This window comes from Arvicola amphibius, chromosome 6, assembly GCF_903992535.2.
Source record: "Arvicola amphibius chromosome 6, mArvAmp1.2, whole genome shotgun sequence".
NCBI lineage: Eukaryota > Metazoa > Chordata > Mammalia > Rodentia > Cricetidae > Arvicola > Arvicola amphibius.
Window position 1 is genome coordinate 50,811,360 of NC_052052.2, and position 14,327 is coordinate 50,825,686.

Genomic DNA, 14,327 nt, shown 5'->3' on the forward strand with positions numbered 1-14,327 from the left:
ACTTAGGTCACTAACATTGCTCAATGCTAGCCTAGATTTTCCTGAATCTCTTTTCATAATTCACCATTTAATGTTAGAAATGCTTTCATAAATTCTTTGAGAATCCCATCCAAGGAGTTTTGATAAAATTTACCTCTTTCCAAACTCCTCTCTGATCCACTCTCAATGTTTTCAAAACACTCAATTTTGTGTCCTCCTTTTTTTCATTACAAAAAAAAATCAAATCCAATATGTGCTGCCCACAAACTAGAATATGAGGACACTCTGCCACATGTTTGAGGCAAAAATGTCATATCCTTGAAGAAACCTGGCTCTCTGCATACTGACAGCTCTCAGTTGTTATTAAATCTCCATCCAGGTTTGGAACTTGATGTTTACCTCCCCTCTGACTGCGGGGATTGCGACGGCTTGAGTTTGTGCAGGTTTGGCACATGTTGTCACACCTATAGGTTCCTATGTACAGCTGTTGGCTCCTGTGTAGTCAGCCATCACATCTGGCCCTTCCCCTTTTCCACTTCCTCTTTCAAATGATCCCTGGACCTTGCACTAAGTGTGGCTAAGCTACTGATTTGTCACTGAGGACTGAGAACTCTACAGTCTCCTACAGTCTCTTATCTTCTGTACTTTTCAGAGTTGCTTGTTTTAATCACCATCTACTGCAAAAAGAAGCTCCTCAAATAAGGTTGAGAGATGCCCTACTCTGGCAATAAGTCTAGCAACATGAGGTGTTGCCTTGGCTTAATACTGTGTAATGATGGAGGATTCTCATTGGCTAATAAACTGCCTTGGCCAGCCTTTAGGTGGGTGGAGTAGACAGAACAGGAAGAAGGAAGTGAGGTAGATGGCTCAGTCAGATGCCACGCCTCTCCTAAGTGAGATAAATCACCATGCCTCTGCTCTCTGAGGCAGACTGCTTTGCCTCTCCTCAGGGAGAGAGATGCGATGAAGCCAGCCACCAGGTCAGACATGCTGAATCTTTCCTGGTAAGACACCACTTTGTGGTGTTACACAGATTATTCGATATGGGTTAGTCAAGATTTGAGTAAGAGGCTGAAAATAATGGGCCAGACAGTATTTAAAAGGATACAATTTGTGTGTTGTTATTTTGGGGCATAAGCTAGCCGGTGGCTGGGAGCCAGGCAGCAGGAATGCAGCCCGTCTGCTCTACACTACAGTGTAAACTTAGGAGAAGACAAGTAGTAGATTCCTTCCTAAGACCTAACATCTGTCTAGCCACAGGTTCGTGGCTTTGATAACAGTGGTGTGAATGGATTTCATCTTGTGCCCTTAAATCCAATCAGGAAGCACTTGATTAATCCCGTAACATTCATGCTACTATTGGGTACTTCTTGCCAGGCCAGTTATGACTGTAGCTAACAGGGTTCAAAGCTGAGTATAATTGTTGCTTACTTTTCTTCTTCAGTAGCATGAACAACATCTTCCAGAACTATGAAAACTAATCAGTAGGGATGAAGTGTTCCTATTAAAAAAAGTTTGATTTTTTCATATTCTTTGGCATGTGAATGTGGTGCCTTATTGTCAGTTTCTAGAAAGCCCAGAACAGCGGCAATAGCGTGTAATGTTCGGGGTCTATGGGAAGCCATTGGTAAATAACCCCAGAGGAAGGAATCCAGAGTTTGCACTAAGCATTTTATTTTTAACCTATTGTATAGAAGGGCTGCTGCTACATTCTCAGGTAGCTCCATTTAAACATTTGAATACTTGTATATGTGTGTGTTTTCAGAAGTTTTTACAGTAGTATAGTTGGGCATTTCACAGGAAGGTATGGGAAGCCATGAATAGCTATTTATTAGTTCCCAACTACTTTGTTGTTCTTCTGACATAAAACTTGACAGTAGGAAAGGTTTAGATTGACTCACACTTTTAAGGGTTTGTCCTCCATGGAAAGAAAGTTCTGGTGGTAGGAGCATAGCACAGTGGGTCGTATTGAACCTACAGTCGGTTAGTAGAGAGTGCTGATGTTAGTTCTCTCTCTCTCTCTCTCTCTCTCTCTCTCTCTCTCTCCTCTCTCCTCTCTCTTCTCTCTCTCTCTCTCATTTATTCAATCCGGGACCCTATGAGATGCTACTGCCCATCTTTAGGGTGGGTCTTTCTTTTTCAGCTCAAACTTCCTGAAATCTCCTCACAGATACTCAGAGGTTTGTGTCTATGGTGATTGTAAATCCAGTCAAGTTGATGAGGAAGATGAACCATCATGGAGTTGGTCCCAGACCTTGCAGTGTGCTGGGATCAAATGGTGACTGCCTTACCATAACCTTGAGTGGGAGTGCTACAGCACTGGTCATTAAACACATGACTGGATTTGAAACTTGTTTGTGTATCTGACTTGCCAGGCATTGACTGAGTCCTTGATAATTTCCAGCCGTCTGTAGGATTCTTTGGATACAGCCTCTCATATGCTTCTCTGTTATGTATGTCATATGGAGTTAAATATCTATAGAAATTAGAAACAAATAACTTTGAAGTAACCATCTCCCCCTTTTCCCACCTCCAGAACAGCCTTTTAGTCCTCACTTGAAAAAAATTCAGTTTCCAATATCTGTCACCTTTGGAGATAGTTCTTTGTGGATACGGATGGCCATTTTCAGAGTTGCTGAAGTTTACTGGATGAGGCTAAGTATTTGAAGGCTTCAGTGCTGGGTTGGGGAAGTAGAAATACCACTTTCCCTAACTTGGTTTGGGGTCTTGAAACTGCTATTAGACATAGAGTCTTCAATTTTGTATTATTGCTTTTATAAGCCTAAAATACAACCTTTTAAGTCTGAATTCAAAACAAATCCTTGGAATTGTTCTGTGCAAAGTTTTGGATTCTCAATAATAAGAATTATTACAATACACATTTTTAACTTTCATATAAAGCAATAAATGTATGCATACATTTGTAACTATGCACTTTTGAATCTAATGATTATTGTTATTATTATTGCTAGTGATATTGTTACTAGCAACTTAATAACTATTGACTAAGCCTAGGTCTTCGAAATATTCAAATTGATGATATCCTGATTCTTTATTGTGTTTTTACAATTGGACTTTGCTTAATGACATGTTGTAATCTACTTTTTGCAAACTCCTGTAAAGGTTATAAGTACTATGTGACTGATTTTTTTTAGATAACCATATCATATGTACATAAAGGATATTCCTTTCTTTATCTTCAAATGTTGGTACATGTGCATGCATGTGTGTCTGCATTATTGTGTGTACATGTCCCTATATGTATATATATTTGTGTGTGTGTGTTTCTGCCGGTACACATATGTGCACCTGCGTGCTGTAGACAGATTTCTACTTTGTTTTTAATCCTCCACACTCTTCATCTTATTTTTTTTTCAGCCAGGGTTTCACATAGAAACTGGAGCCCACCAAATCTACTAGAATAGTTGACTAAAGCCCCAGGGATCCTCTTGTTGTTCACTCACAGTAGTGATATTACAGGTACACATTGCCACACCTGGTATTTTTGCGGGTGTCAGGAATCTGAACTCAGGTTCTTATGGTTATGTAGCAAGTATTATACCAGTCTTGTCATGTCCCAGCCTCTCATTTCCAATTCTTATGCCATTAATTTTTTTCCTCTTGCTTTATGACTCTGGTCAGTGTATATGGTGAGCTCAAATTTCTTACGAAAAGGGAGGGTTTAACTCTTGCTCCTTTTACTTCTGTGAATGGAACCAAATTTCTAGGTACATACACGTTTATTTCTTGTAATCTTTATATCAATTAATATTTTCTCCCTAAAAAGCAATTAGTTTCAAGTGAATTTAAAAAATATCTTCTTTGGATTTCTGGCTAGTTCTTTTCTATTCTTTTATGTTTAAACTCTCTATCTTTATTATTTTTTTCCATTAGTTCTTTGAATATTTCTTACAATATGATTTTTTCCTTCCCTGAGCTCTTCCCAGCTCTATCCCACCCCTTTACATATCCACCCACCTTTGCATTGTATCCTTTTGTTGTTGTTTATCAGTTCCCAGAACTGCTTCCCCAAGGGGTTAGAAGTTATACCTCCCTCCCCCCAAGCAGGCTTGTGCTTACACCCTCCTTGAGCACAGTGTCACAACCACTGTGAATTTCTACATGCAGCTGCTGTCTTCTGTCTTAGGGACATTGTTTCCTTGGAATCATCTGCTATTTCTGGCCTTTACACCTCTCTCTTTCTCCCTTATTTAATGATGCCTGAGCCTTCAGAGGAGAAGTTGTGATATGCATGTCCTTTATAGGGCTGAGCATTCTTATTCTCTTATTTTTAACAACCTGGCCGAAAGGTCTCTATGCTAATCACCATTTACTGCAAATAGAAGGTTTCCTCTTCTCTGACTTGAATTGAGAGATGCATTAGTTTATGACTTGTGCCACATGGACAACAACTTTATATTTTAAGTGTTTCCTTTTGAAACAACATAGACTTGGTGTAAATTTTTTATCCAGACTTATCATCTTTGTACATTGTGATATAGTCCTGATCCTTGGGGAAAGACTATTGCCTTAATCCAATTATAATTAAAAGATATATTTTTACTATTTGCGGGACCACAATTTCAGATGAACTTGAGATCACTGTTGGAGTGGGGGTGAGGATAGCCAGGGAGGAATTAAAGGCGGAGCAACCAGGCAGGAAATAAAGGCAGGGCAAGGAGAATTCTGGGTAGAGGGAAGTTTCATTCTGCAGTTGTCACCCAGACACAGAGGAAGCCAGACACAGAGCAAACAAGATGTGACTGCCTTGCTGGAAAAGGTACCAAGTCATTTGGCTAACACAGACAAGTATTATGAGCTAATATAAGTTATAAGAGTTAATAAGAAGCCTGGGCTACTGGGGAAATCTGTTTATAATTAATGTGGACCTCTATGTGTTTCTTTTGGGTAAATGGCTACAAGACTGGGCGGGACAGAAGCCTCTGTCAACACTAACATTTAAAAGTGATGGGTATTCATGTCATAAGAAATTATTTCAATGGTGGAGAGAGGGTTCTGATAAAAATCCTCCAGTTATCTAAATGGATATTAACACATATTGTTGATAGTGGTGCTCGAAATGATTTTGATTAAACATACTTAGGCAAAACCTAGCTTCATTTTCTTGGAAAAACCTTATCATTTTCCTGTGTTAATGTGAGAGTCTGTCTGTCAACAGCTTATTATCTGACATTGTCCCCTTGACAAGCTCATGGCTGGAAGCTGAGGCCTGGATTCCGTGGGTGCTATTTGCATTTTTCTTACTCATTCATTTAACTTCAGGAAGCCAGTGAAACTCTTTCCATAGACGTTTAACATCAGCTCTAACACACTCCTGGGTATCAAGGAATCTAAATGGCTATGGGCACCATCATCTGGAAGTCATAGCCTTGACAGTAGAAAATTTTTGGTTTCAGTGATAACTTCATCTTGTACCATGGTGGGAGCATGTTACCAAACCAGTCAGAGTTTCAGTGTTGTTCCTTTTGTTGACTCAACCCATTTCCTAAGTCATGAGGCCATCCCAGAAGTAAACACTCCATCTCTCTGTGTATGATGACAATATGGAGTAAGAAGCAAGATGTGGGAAAAATTATTTTGAGCTTCTAAAGGAATAGGTTTAAAGCTGAGGGTTAAATAAGGTTTAAGAATTAGCTATGTGAGCACAGGAAGAGAAATGCACCCAGTAAGAAAAGCAGTTTTTGCTGGTGTCATGTTGTTCTTTGTGGTGTTGGGTGTGTTCTTACCTTGTCTACCCATCTTTTCCTCTGATTGGTGTAGTTGGGGCTGTGCCTCTGTTGATCAATCTTCCAGGTGCCAATGGATCAAAGGCTCAGATGGTTTCTCTTCATGGTGCAGTCAGGGCACCAGTCACTTCGGAGGTTACTCGGTGTTCCTGGACCTGAATGATTCTAGCTTGTGGCAATTTGACATAAAACTAGCCAGCATAGAACTGTAACCGGATAAATATAAAGAAGTGGAGGTATGGTCAACACTCATGGGATACAAAAGCACAAATTGGGACAACATCCTGATGACACAGAGTTACTGAACAGCTTTGCCCATAACATCTGATTTCATTCCTATTCAACAATTCATGGAAGGTACAGAGGCAAATTGAATCATGAATGCATGGCCCATTTTGGAACGTTATTGAATTTCATAGTTAAAAGCAAAGGTGGAAAAGCAGTTTTAGAGTTGACATTGCATGATGCCTGCCTTGATGTTCAGGGGAATCCACATGAACTCTGATGTACTCGTGAACATGGTTTTGTTAGGACTGTGGAATTGTAAGCGGATTTAATTCTCTTCCTTATGCTTTCTTTTTTGGGCTATTTTTAATAGTGACTGTACATCACTTAAGAATGATGGAACTTGTCAGCAATGTACATAAGAGACATTGATGCAGTAATTGTGCATGGTACTGCAGGGCAAAAGGCTTGAAGCAGATACTCCCTTGCCTAGAGAGGAATTGAAGTTGGACCACAGCTCAATGTCTATGAGATTTTCAAAGACAAGCATTGTGGGGCTGGAAATATGGCTCAGAAGTTAAGAGCACTGGCTAATATTCCAGAGGACCCAGGTTCAATTCCCAGCACACACATGCATCTCACTGTTATCCTTAATGCCAGTCCCAGAGGATCCGACACCCTCATACAGACATACATGCAAGCAAAACACCATAGAAAGAAAGATTTTTTTAAAAAAAAAATAAATAAACGTTACTCTTTATGGATCTGGATTGGGTACAAATAAGAAATTAAAAGGCAAGGGAAAATTGCACAATAGGTGCAGCAGGTAATTTCTCTGACACAGGAGGATAATGAAAAATATTTTTCTTATAGGTGAAGAAACACAAACATACAATAAGGCACACTAAGAGAAAATCCCTTACAAAGTAAAGCAGGGGTGGGAGACCATTGGGAAACTGAAGTCTAGCCTTTATGTGGGCCTTTTATGGTCCTCATAAAATTACCCAATGTAAGATTGGTCAGTTGTGATAGAGATATGGGTGGTGACTTGCCCATAACTTGGGTAAACAGCGTGGGTAAACATGTCTGACTTATCTTTGTGCAAGAATCTGTAATTCTGCAGGGATTGGGAGTGCTACAGGTACCCAGGCCAGCCACCCAGGCCTTTATATAAAGCTGCAGGTCTTTGTCTCAGGTAAGAAGAGAAGCTCCAGATGAAGTGATTACTTATATTGTTCTATTATTAAATAAAACTGAGGAGTCAGGTATTGGGGTAAAAAACCTGATAGACCCAAAGAACAATGGAGGAACAATCAGGTGACCCTGCCTCTCCATATTTCCAGAAATCTTTCTAAGCCCATCCTTCCTGTGTCTCTCTATCCTAATCTTGGTCTGCCAAAACCTCTATGATTAATTCTGTCCCTCTGAATGTTGACTCTGTCCTCTGATTCAAGGTTTAACTTTATTGTCAGTCTCAGGAGTGTCAGAGTGTGATCAAAGTATCCCACAACACAGAAGGGTGCAGAAGAAGTTAAACATTTGGCATCTTTATTATCCATTGTTTTCTCTTTTGTCTGTCTGCTTGCCTGTCTGCCTGCCTGCCCGCCCGCCTGCCTATCTGTCAGGAATGTGTCTAACTTCTAGTCCCTACTTCCACCATCTCAGATGTCACCATAGCTGCTGTTAGGGGTTTGAGGGCATAGGCCACTCTAACTACTTTGACCTGACAAAGGAGAAATGGAGAGAAGGCCTACAATCATAGTGCCCTGGAGGAGGATAACCTAGAAGGCCAGGAGGAAAACTTAACTGATGGTAAGATCCAGAACATAAGACAGCCATTTGATGAGAATATGTAAAACTAGAGTACGTTGTATAGATGAGGCAGCGACTGTAGCACCCGAAAAGGTTTTGTGTGTGTGTGTGTGTGTGTGTGTGTGTGTGTGTGTGTACATATATATTATAAGCTATTATAATTCCTACTGAGAGTGTCATTTAAAAAAATCAAGGCGGTTTTGCCCTTATTAAAGGAGAAGATCAGGCAAGAATGCCATCCAAACATCCCTCAGCAAGCTCTGTCATAAATGTCATCAGCATCGGTTTCTTTGCCAACATTGTCTGCTGCAAGGTATACACCATGGAGGAAGCCATTAGTCTTGTTCAAGAAATGGAAAGCTTTTCATTAGCAAGTTTAAGTTGAGAAGTTGGCGTTTAGCTTTCTTGTATCATAATGTTATGGAGAATATCCAGAAACAAAGTCAGTGAGGGAAATTCCTTAACATCTTGAGTGATGGAAATATTTTCAGTAAAGTGAAATTTAATGGTGTTGTTGACTGGACCATTCACCAGAACCCTATGGAAGGGCAAGGCCATAGATACTGACTTACCTATATCTAGACTGGCATAAGTTTTGCTTGACAGATCAGAGTGTAAATAACTTCAATCAGTTATTCATTACACTAGACTTCTGTAAAAGGCGTCAGATGCCTTGAAACTTTACAAGAGGTATCAGTGGCAGCAATCCAAGCCTTCCTGCCCATGAATGCATTTCCATTCTTGTTGAGGGCATAACCAGACATCTGCACCTCATTGCTGGTCTGTAGGAGAAATGTATCCTACAGGTATTGTAAGATAGCCCAGGAGTCCCATGGACATCACTCAGGGATCCCAAATAATTCCTCCAAGCCTATGAGTTTCATAACAAGGTAGCCTTTTGAAACCAAAGAACATGGGGCAGTTAGGGTGCTTAGAGAAAAGAAGAACATTACAACTCTGAGTATTTCTCTTTCCAAGAAGTGGTCCATAGTTGATTAACAACAACAACAACAATAATAGTGATAATAACCATACTTCTACATTTGACCTCGACTTTCAAGAAGGTGAGCCCAATTTTCCTGGCTGTACATAGGTACTGCAGTGTTGAACTGAGTCAAAGTCATTGTGTCCCATATCTGGACATAAGTTTTCTTATCAAGGAGAAAATCATTGCTGAGAAATAGCTGTCTAAATAACATCTAATATGCTTAAGTATAGTGTCTAACATGTTTGAGTATAGAGTCTTTGTGAGGATAATTCAAAGGCCTTGCTTGGCTGTTGCTTTGCTTGGAGAAAAGTTTCCTTCTCTGTTGACCCTCATATTTTTAAACTGGGCACTGGGTAGTGGATTCTCCATGCCTCCTTGAACCAAAGGGGAAAAAAACAACAGACAATAACAGCAACCAAACAGACAAAACAGATGACTCCTCACCAATCTGGACCAGTCATGAAGAAGAGACCTGTTCAGTCGTCCTCATCAACTTAGACCATGAAACATTATACGGACAAGTTCAACTGAATTACCATATACGGGCTGTCCATACATGCTCCAGCATTGCCAGAACATAAATTTCATTTTTTTCATTTCTATAAGGTCATGGGTGCATGGCAATCTGCATTCATGATCAAGCAGGATCATGCTGACAGGAATATCTGCCTTTACCAGTGTCTAACTTCCCACAATAGATTTGCAACAGCCACCTGCTGGGAATCCCGGGTCTGAAAATGAAGGCCAACAAAACCTTTATAAGCATCTTCTCTCCTATAACGAGATCAAGTTATAGGGGAGGTTCACTTTGTCCCCGGCAAATGACCATTAGCTCAGAGGATATTAAGAGGTTTTATCCTGGGTTTCTTTAAGTCCTCTGTCTCTCCTTAGGTTCTACTAACAAGGAGCCTCTGTGAACATAGTTTGGTTCAAATTCTCCCACCGTCTTTGGCAAGGACAATATTTCAGGGGATATTGAAGCCATTGCCTCCTGGTAGAAAGACATTGTACTCTGTAGTTTGCATTTCTGCAGATCAAATATTCCCCAGTGTTTATGGAGACAACTGAGTGGTGACTTCAGAGAAATTGTAGAGAGTCAGTTTGTCACATCTCTAACAGGGAGTAAGAAGGAATGGCATAGAATTCTTGGGATAGAGTTGTCCCTAATGCCACCTGCATTCTCTAGACCGTCTGGAGGACTATATGTCAGTGGGGACTAACTAGTGTGATCTCATCTGGACCACGGAAAGGCCAGCAGATAATGACACTTCTATACTCACCCATGGCTCAGTCCCTGAAATGTTCTGATTTCTTCCTTTTAGTTCCAATTATAGGACCACTCTGAAGAGAGGGTGACCATCAATGTCATCATTATAAATCAAAAAGGAAGAGGACAGTGGGCATAGAAGAAAAATAACCTTCACTTTAGGCACACTTTGCTGACACACTTACTTGTTTATATTTCATTATGGGCTGAAAAGCATCAGTAATTGTGCTGTGGAAACATGGTCTAATGCTTCAGTGATGTTGTAAACTGGGTTTTGAAAGCTTTTAGACTGAGTCATCGCTGGACTTCCATTTCTACCTTCCCACGCACTGCTCTTACCAAGAACTACCTGTCCATGAAGGCAATTTGCAATTTATGACCTCCAGATTCTGTGCTCTGAGGAATCAAAGCAGATGGCAGACATAAATGAGCAGCTGAATGTAAATTTCAGGGTCAACTCAGGACTTGAAGGAGGTACTTGAGATATTAGTCCTTAGCTAATATCAGCTAAGAAAATAAGAGGTCTTCTGTTTTGGTCTCACAGGAAAGAGAGCCTGCCTGGGAGAACAACTGGCCAGGTCTGAGCTGTTCATTTTCTTCACTGCCCTTTTGCAAAACTTTACCTTCAAGCCCCCAGTCAATGAGAAGCTGAGCCTGAAGTTCAGAATCGGCCTCACCCTGTCCCCAGTCAGTCACCGCCTCTGTGCTGTCCCTAGACTGTGATGTCTGAGATGGAAAGAGAAAGAAGAACTGACATGTACTCTCAAGGTGCTGGGGCCTGCTCACCTGGGAGGGGACAGGATGAAGGCAATAGAGGGAAAGATGTAGACAAATAATATCAGATACAATTCTTAGACAACCCTTATCTCCATGCTGTCTCTGGGAAAATCATTTAAGTTCTCAGTGACACATCTTTTTATGTAAAAGGTCCAGAGAATGATGATTGTCTTCATAAGCAAAGTATTTTTATAGGGCAGAGTCAGAGGAAATAGTGGAATAAAAATTATCTAAATTGTAAATAGCATCATAGAAGTTATATGTTCAATTTCCATCATTCACTCATCCTATCATACGTGTGCACTTGTTTCTGGAATGTTCAAGCAGTTCATCTGGACAAGGAAAAAGAGTGAAAAAGTGTTAGAACTAACTCCTGGGAGAACCACACTAGCTGACCATAAGACTTTCCCAATTGGCAGGTCTGTGACTTCCCCATCTTGCTCTGCCTGAATGGTCCTGGGAGTCAGCATGGCAGAGTGATTCCCTAGTCACAAGCAGGCAAAATAAGTCATGCTAAAGTACCTTCTGTGGCTTACTTACGGTAGAAGGACCTTGGCTGTTTTCTGGTACCAGCTTGGGTGTGATCACAGATATCCAAACCAGGGAAACATGTTTGGGAGCAAATGTGAACCTTTTTCTGTCTTCCTAGTATTTTTTAGCCTTGAGTTTTCCACCAGACATTTATGCCTTAACTTTTCACACAGGACTAGGGTGTGCAGGGTGTGAACATCTCTTACAGTGATCCTGTACTCACACTAAAGTGGCTCACATCAAAAGTCTGCAATCACAGGATGCTAGCAGAATATGATATAACAGAGCATCAGAAATGGCATAATAATGCTGAATCCTGATAGATGTGGTCACTAAAAGAGAAAAGGCAGTTTCAAAAGCCAAACATATATGAGTCATTTTATGTAGGTTATATTGATGGTGGGACAAAATTGTCTAGGCCACTTGATAATCTCTAGATGTCTTTGATCACATATCAGGTGGTAAAATGACAAGTTATTGAGGGCTGTCACAATCATAGTTCAAGTTACTTGCACATTGCTGTTACCCAGATGAGAGAGTTATATCTGTTCCTAGTTCCAGGTCTGGTTATTGTTGTATGCCCTAATAACCTCACTCGTGCTGCTCAGATTATAAGAGTGCTTCCTGTGCCTAAGCATAAGGCTTTATCAGTCTGCGCTGTGGGTGGTGCTAGACAGATGGCATCATTGTTATGTTCACCTAGATGTTCAGGCATCTTTTATCCTCAAAGTGGAGACAATCTGCTTGTTAAATGGAGTGTTTCTGGGTAAGGTGCATTCTAAGAAGCGTCTGTTTTTCACAATACAGAGTAATCTAGTGCTTTACCCATCCTGAACTTAACACAGTAAATATATAATTTTGTTTTTTTTAATTTATTAGATTTTTTTTAAGGCTAAACCTGACAGAATGTAAAGTTTTAGTCTTCTAAAAACTGCTAACTTATTATAGACTGTTAGGAAATACAAGATAGTCAGTCATCCTTAAAGGACTGATATAATTAATTACTGGGATAAGCCTTATTTAGGTCCCTGTATATGTTTTCAAAGTCAAACTTAAAACAAGTAACTAGAAACAAAGTTTGTTCAATCAGATATACCTAGGCAGCCCTAATACTTCAGAGATCTGCAGAATATGGCATTTAAAATAATGATTAAAAAGCTTATTATATTAGACAGAGACTCTGAGATCCTAGCAGTGACCCACGGTCTCCAAAGAAGATTATAGGACACCATGATGTCTCCACCTGGATTACGATGATGCTTATCACTGGGCGAGATGCCCTAACACAACACTTGCTTCCAGGACTGTGGATAAACAGCAGAACCTTGGAGAATTGATTGTGCCACTTTTACCTAGACAAAATAAAGTCATTCTTTTCTGTGTCCCTCTTCCACAGGAAATACTGTTTAAGATTGCGCTTCTGGATACTTCTGCCTCCAGTGCTATGGAGACCTGGGTATGGCTAACTGTATATGGACTCTGGTCCCTGTCATTTTCAACAGATTTAGAAGCTGCTTGGTCTGTATTCTGGTATAATTTATTTATCCTCCTGGGATCTCTGATAGTCTTGATGGCTAGGCCAGCTATAATGTTGTTAGTTTAATAGCAACAGGTATCCAGGCCCTTCCACAAAGCTATAGCCAGCTTGTTAGCTCATTTTATAAATAAAAAAATTCAAGCCTTGCTTTTTCTAAAGCTACTAGGTCTCTTGATTAAAAAAAAAGTTTTAAAATATATAAAAGTCTGAGTATATAAAAACTCATAATCTTTGAGGGTCTAAAAAGTGATGTAAGATGTAAATACAGGTTAAAATATGGAAAATGTTTCTGATTTCTTTTCCCTTCTATGGTATAGTTCTGATGAGCTGATAGAGCAATGACTGCTTACTGCTTCAGTCACAAGCTCAAGATTTTAGATTTATTCTGGTTGCCCTTTAAATATGAAGTTGAATGTATTTCTCAACAGGTCAAAGACATCTCTGTCCAATTCATAGCTGGCTCTCTGGACAGCAGAAAAATATTCATGCTTCTAACCAAAATTTGTAGTTTTTGCAAGGACTCAAAGGTATGAGTCTATGCCTGCCACTACAGATACCCGTTATCTGCTTTTATCTATGATATGAATTTCAATATGGGCCGAAATGTTTCAAATATATTATTTTCTTTTAAATGAGGAGCTGAAGGAGGGAGAACCTGAGCAAGGAAGTCAGGACCTCGAGGAGTGCGCCCACCCACTGAGACTGTGGGGCTGGTCTGATGGGAGCTCACCAAGGCCAGCGCGCGACCTGGACTGAAAAAACATGGGATCAAACCAGATTCTCTGAAGGTGTCAGACAATGAAGGCTGACTGAGAAGCCAAGAACAATGGCACTGGGTTTTGACCCTACAGCATGTACTGGCTTTTGGGGAGCCTAGTCTGTGTAGATGCGCACCTTCCTGGACCCAGATGGAGTGGGTTGGACCTTGGACTTCCCACAGGGCAGGGAACCCTGACTGCTCCTTGGACTGGGTAAGGGAGGGGGAGGGGAGTTAAGGGAGGGAGAGGGAAATAGAAGGTGGGGAGGTGGAAATTTTTAATAATAAAAAAAATTAAAAAAAGAAAAAAGAAAAAATTAAAAAAAAAACATACATTTTAACTTCTGTTCCTATTTTAAACTTATCTCAGTAGGGTTCCAGGTTCCACTTGGCTGGCAGACACATCAGTTGCTGACTACAACCTGCTCTGAATGACTGCAAGCCCTGGGAGAGAGGATGTGTGTGTGTGTGTACACACATGAAACTATACACATGAAAATATATAGACATGAATGTGCTAAAGGAAATCCATTAATTTACATTCTAACTTCAAAAATTAACAGGGAGGAAGAAAGTAAACAATCTGATGAAGCAATGGAAAGATTGTCTAACATGCTTAAGGGCTGACTTCAATCCCTAATACTATATGGAAACAAAACAAGCAAACAAAGTAGAATCAAGACCAGGGTGCTCCTTTAATGTTAACT

At 40.2% G+C, this 14,327-nt stretch overlaps 1 pseudogene; it reads left to right on the forward strand.

The window, feature by feature from the left end:
- Nucleotides 1-13,540, forward strand: part of LOC119817261 — a 48,867-nt pseudogene extending 35,327 nt beyond the window's left edge.
- Nucleotides 13,541-14,327: the final 787 nt, after the last annotated feature.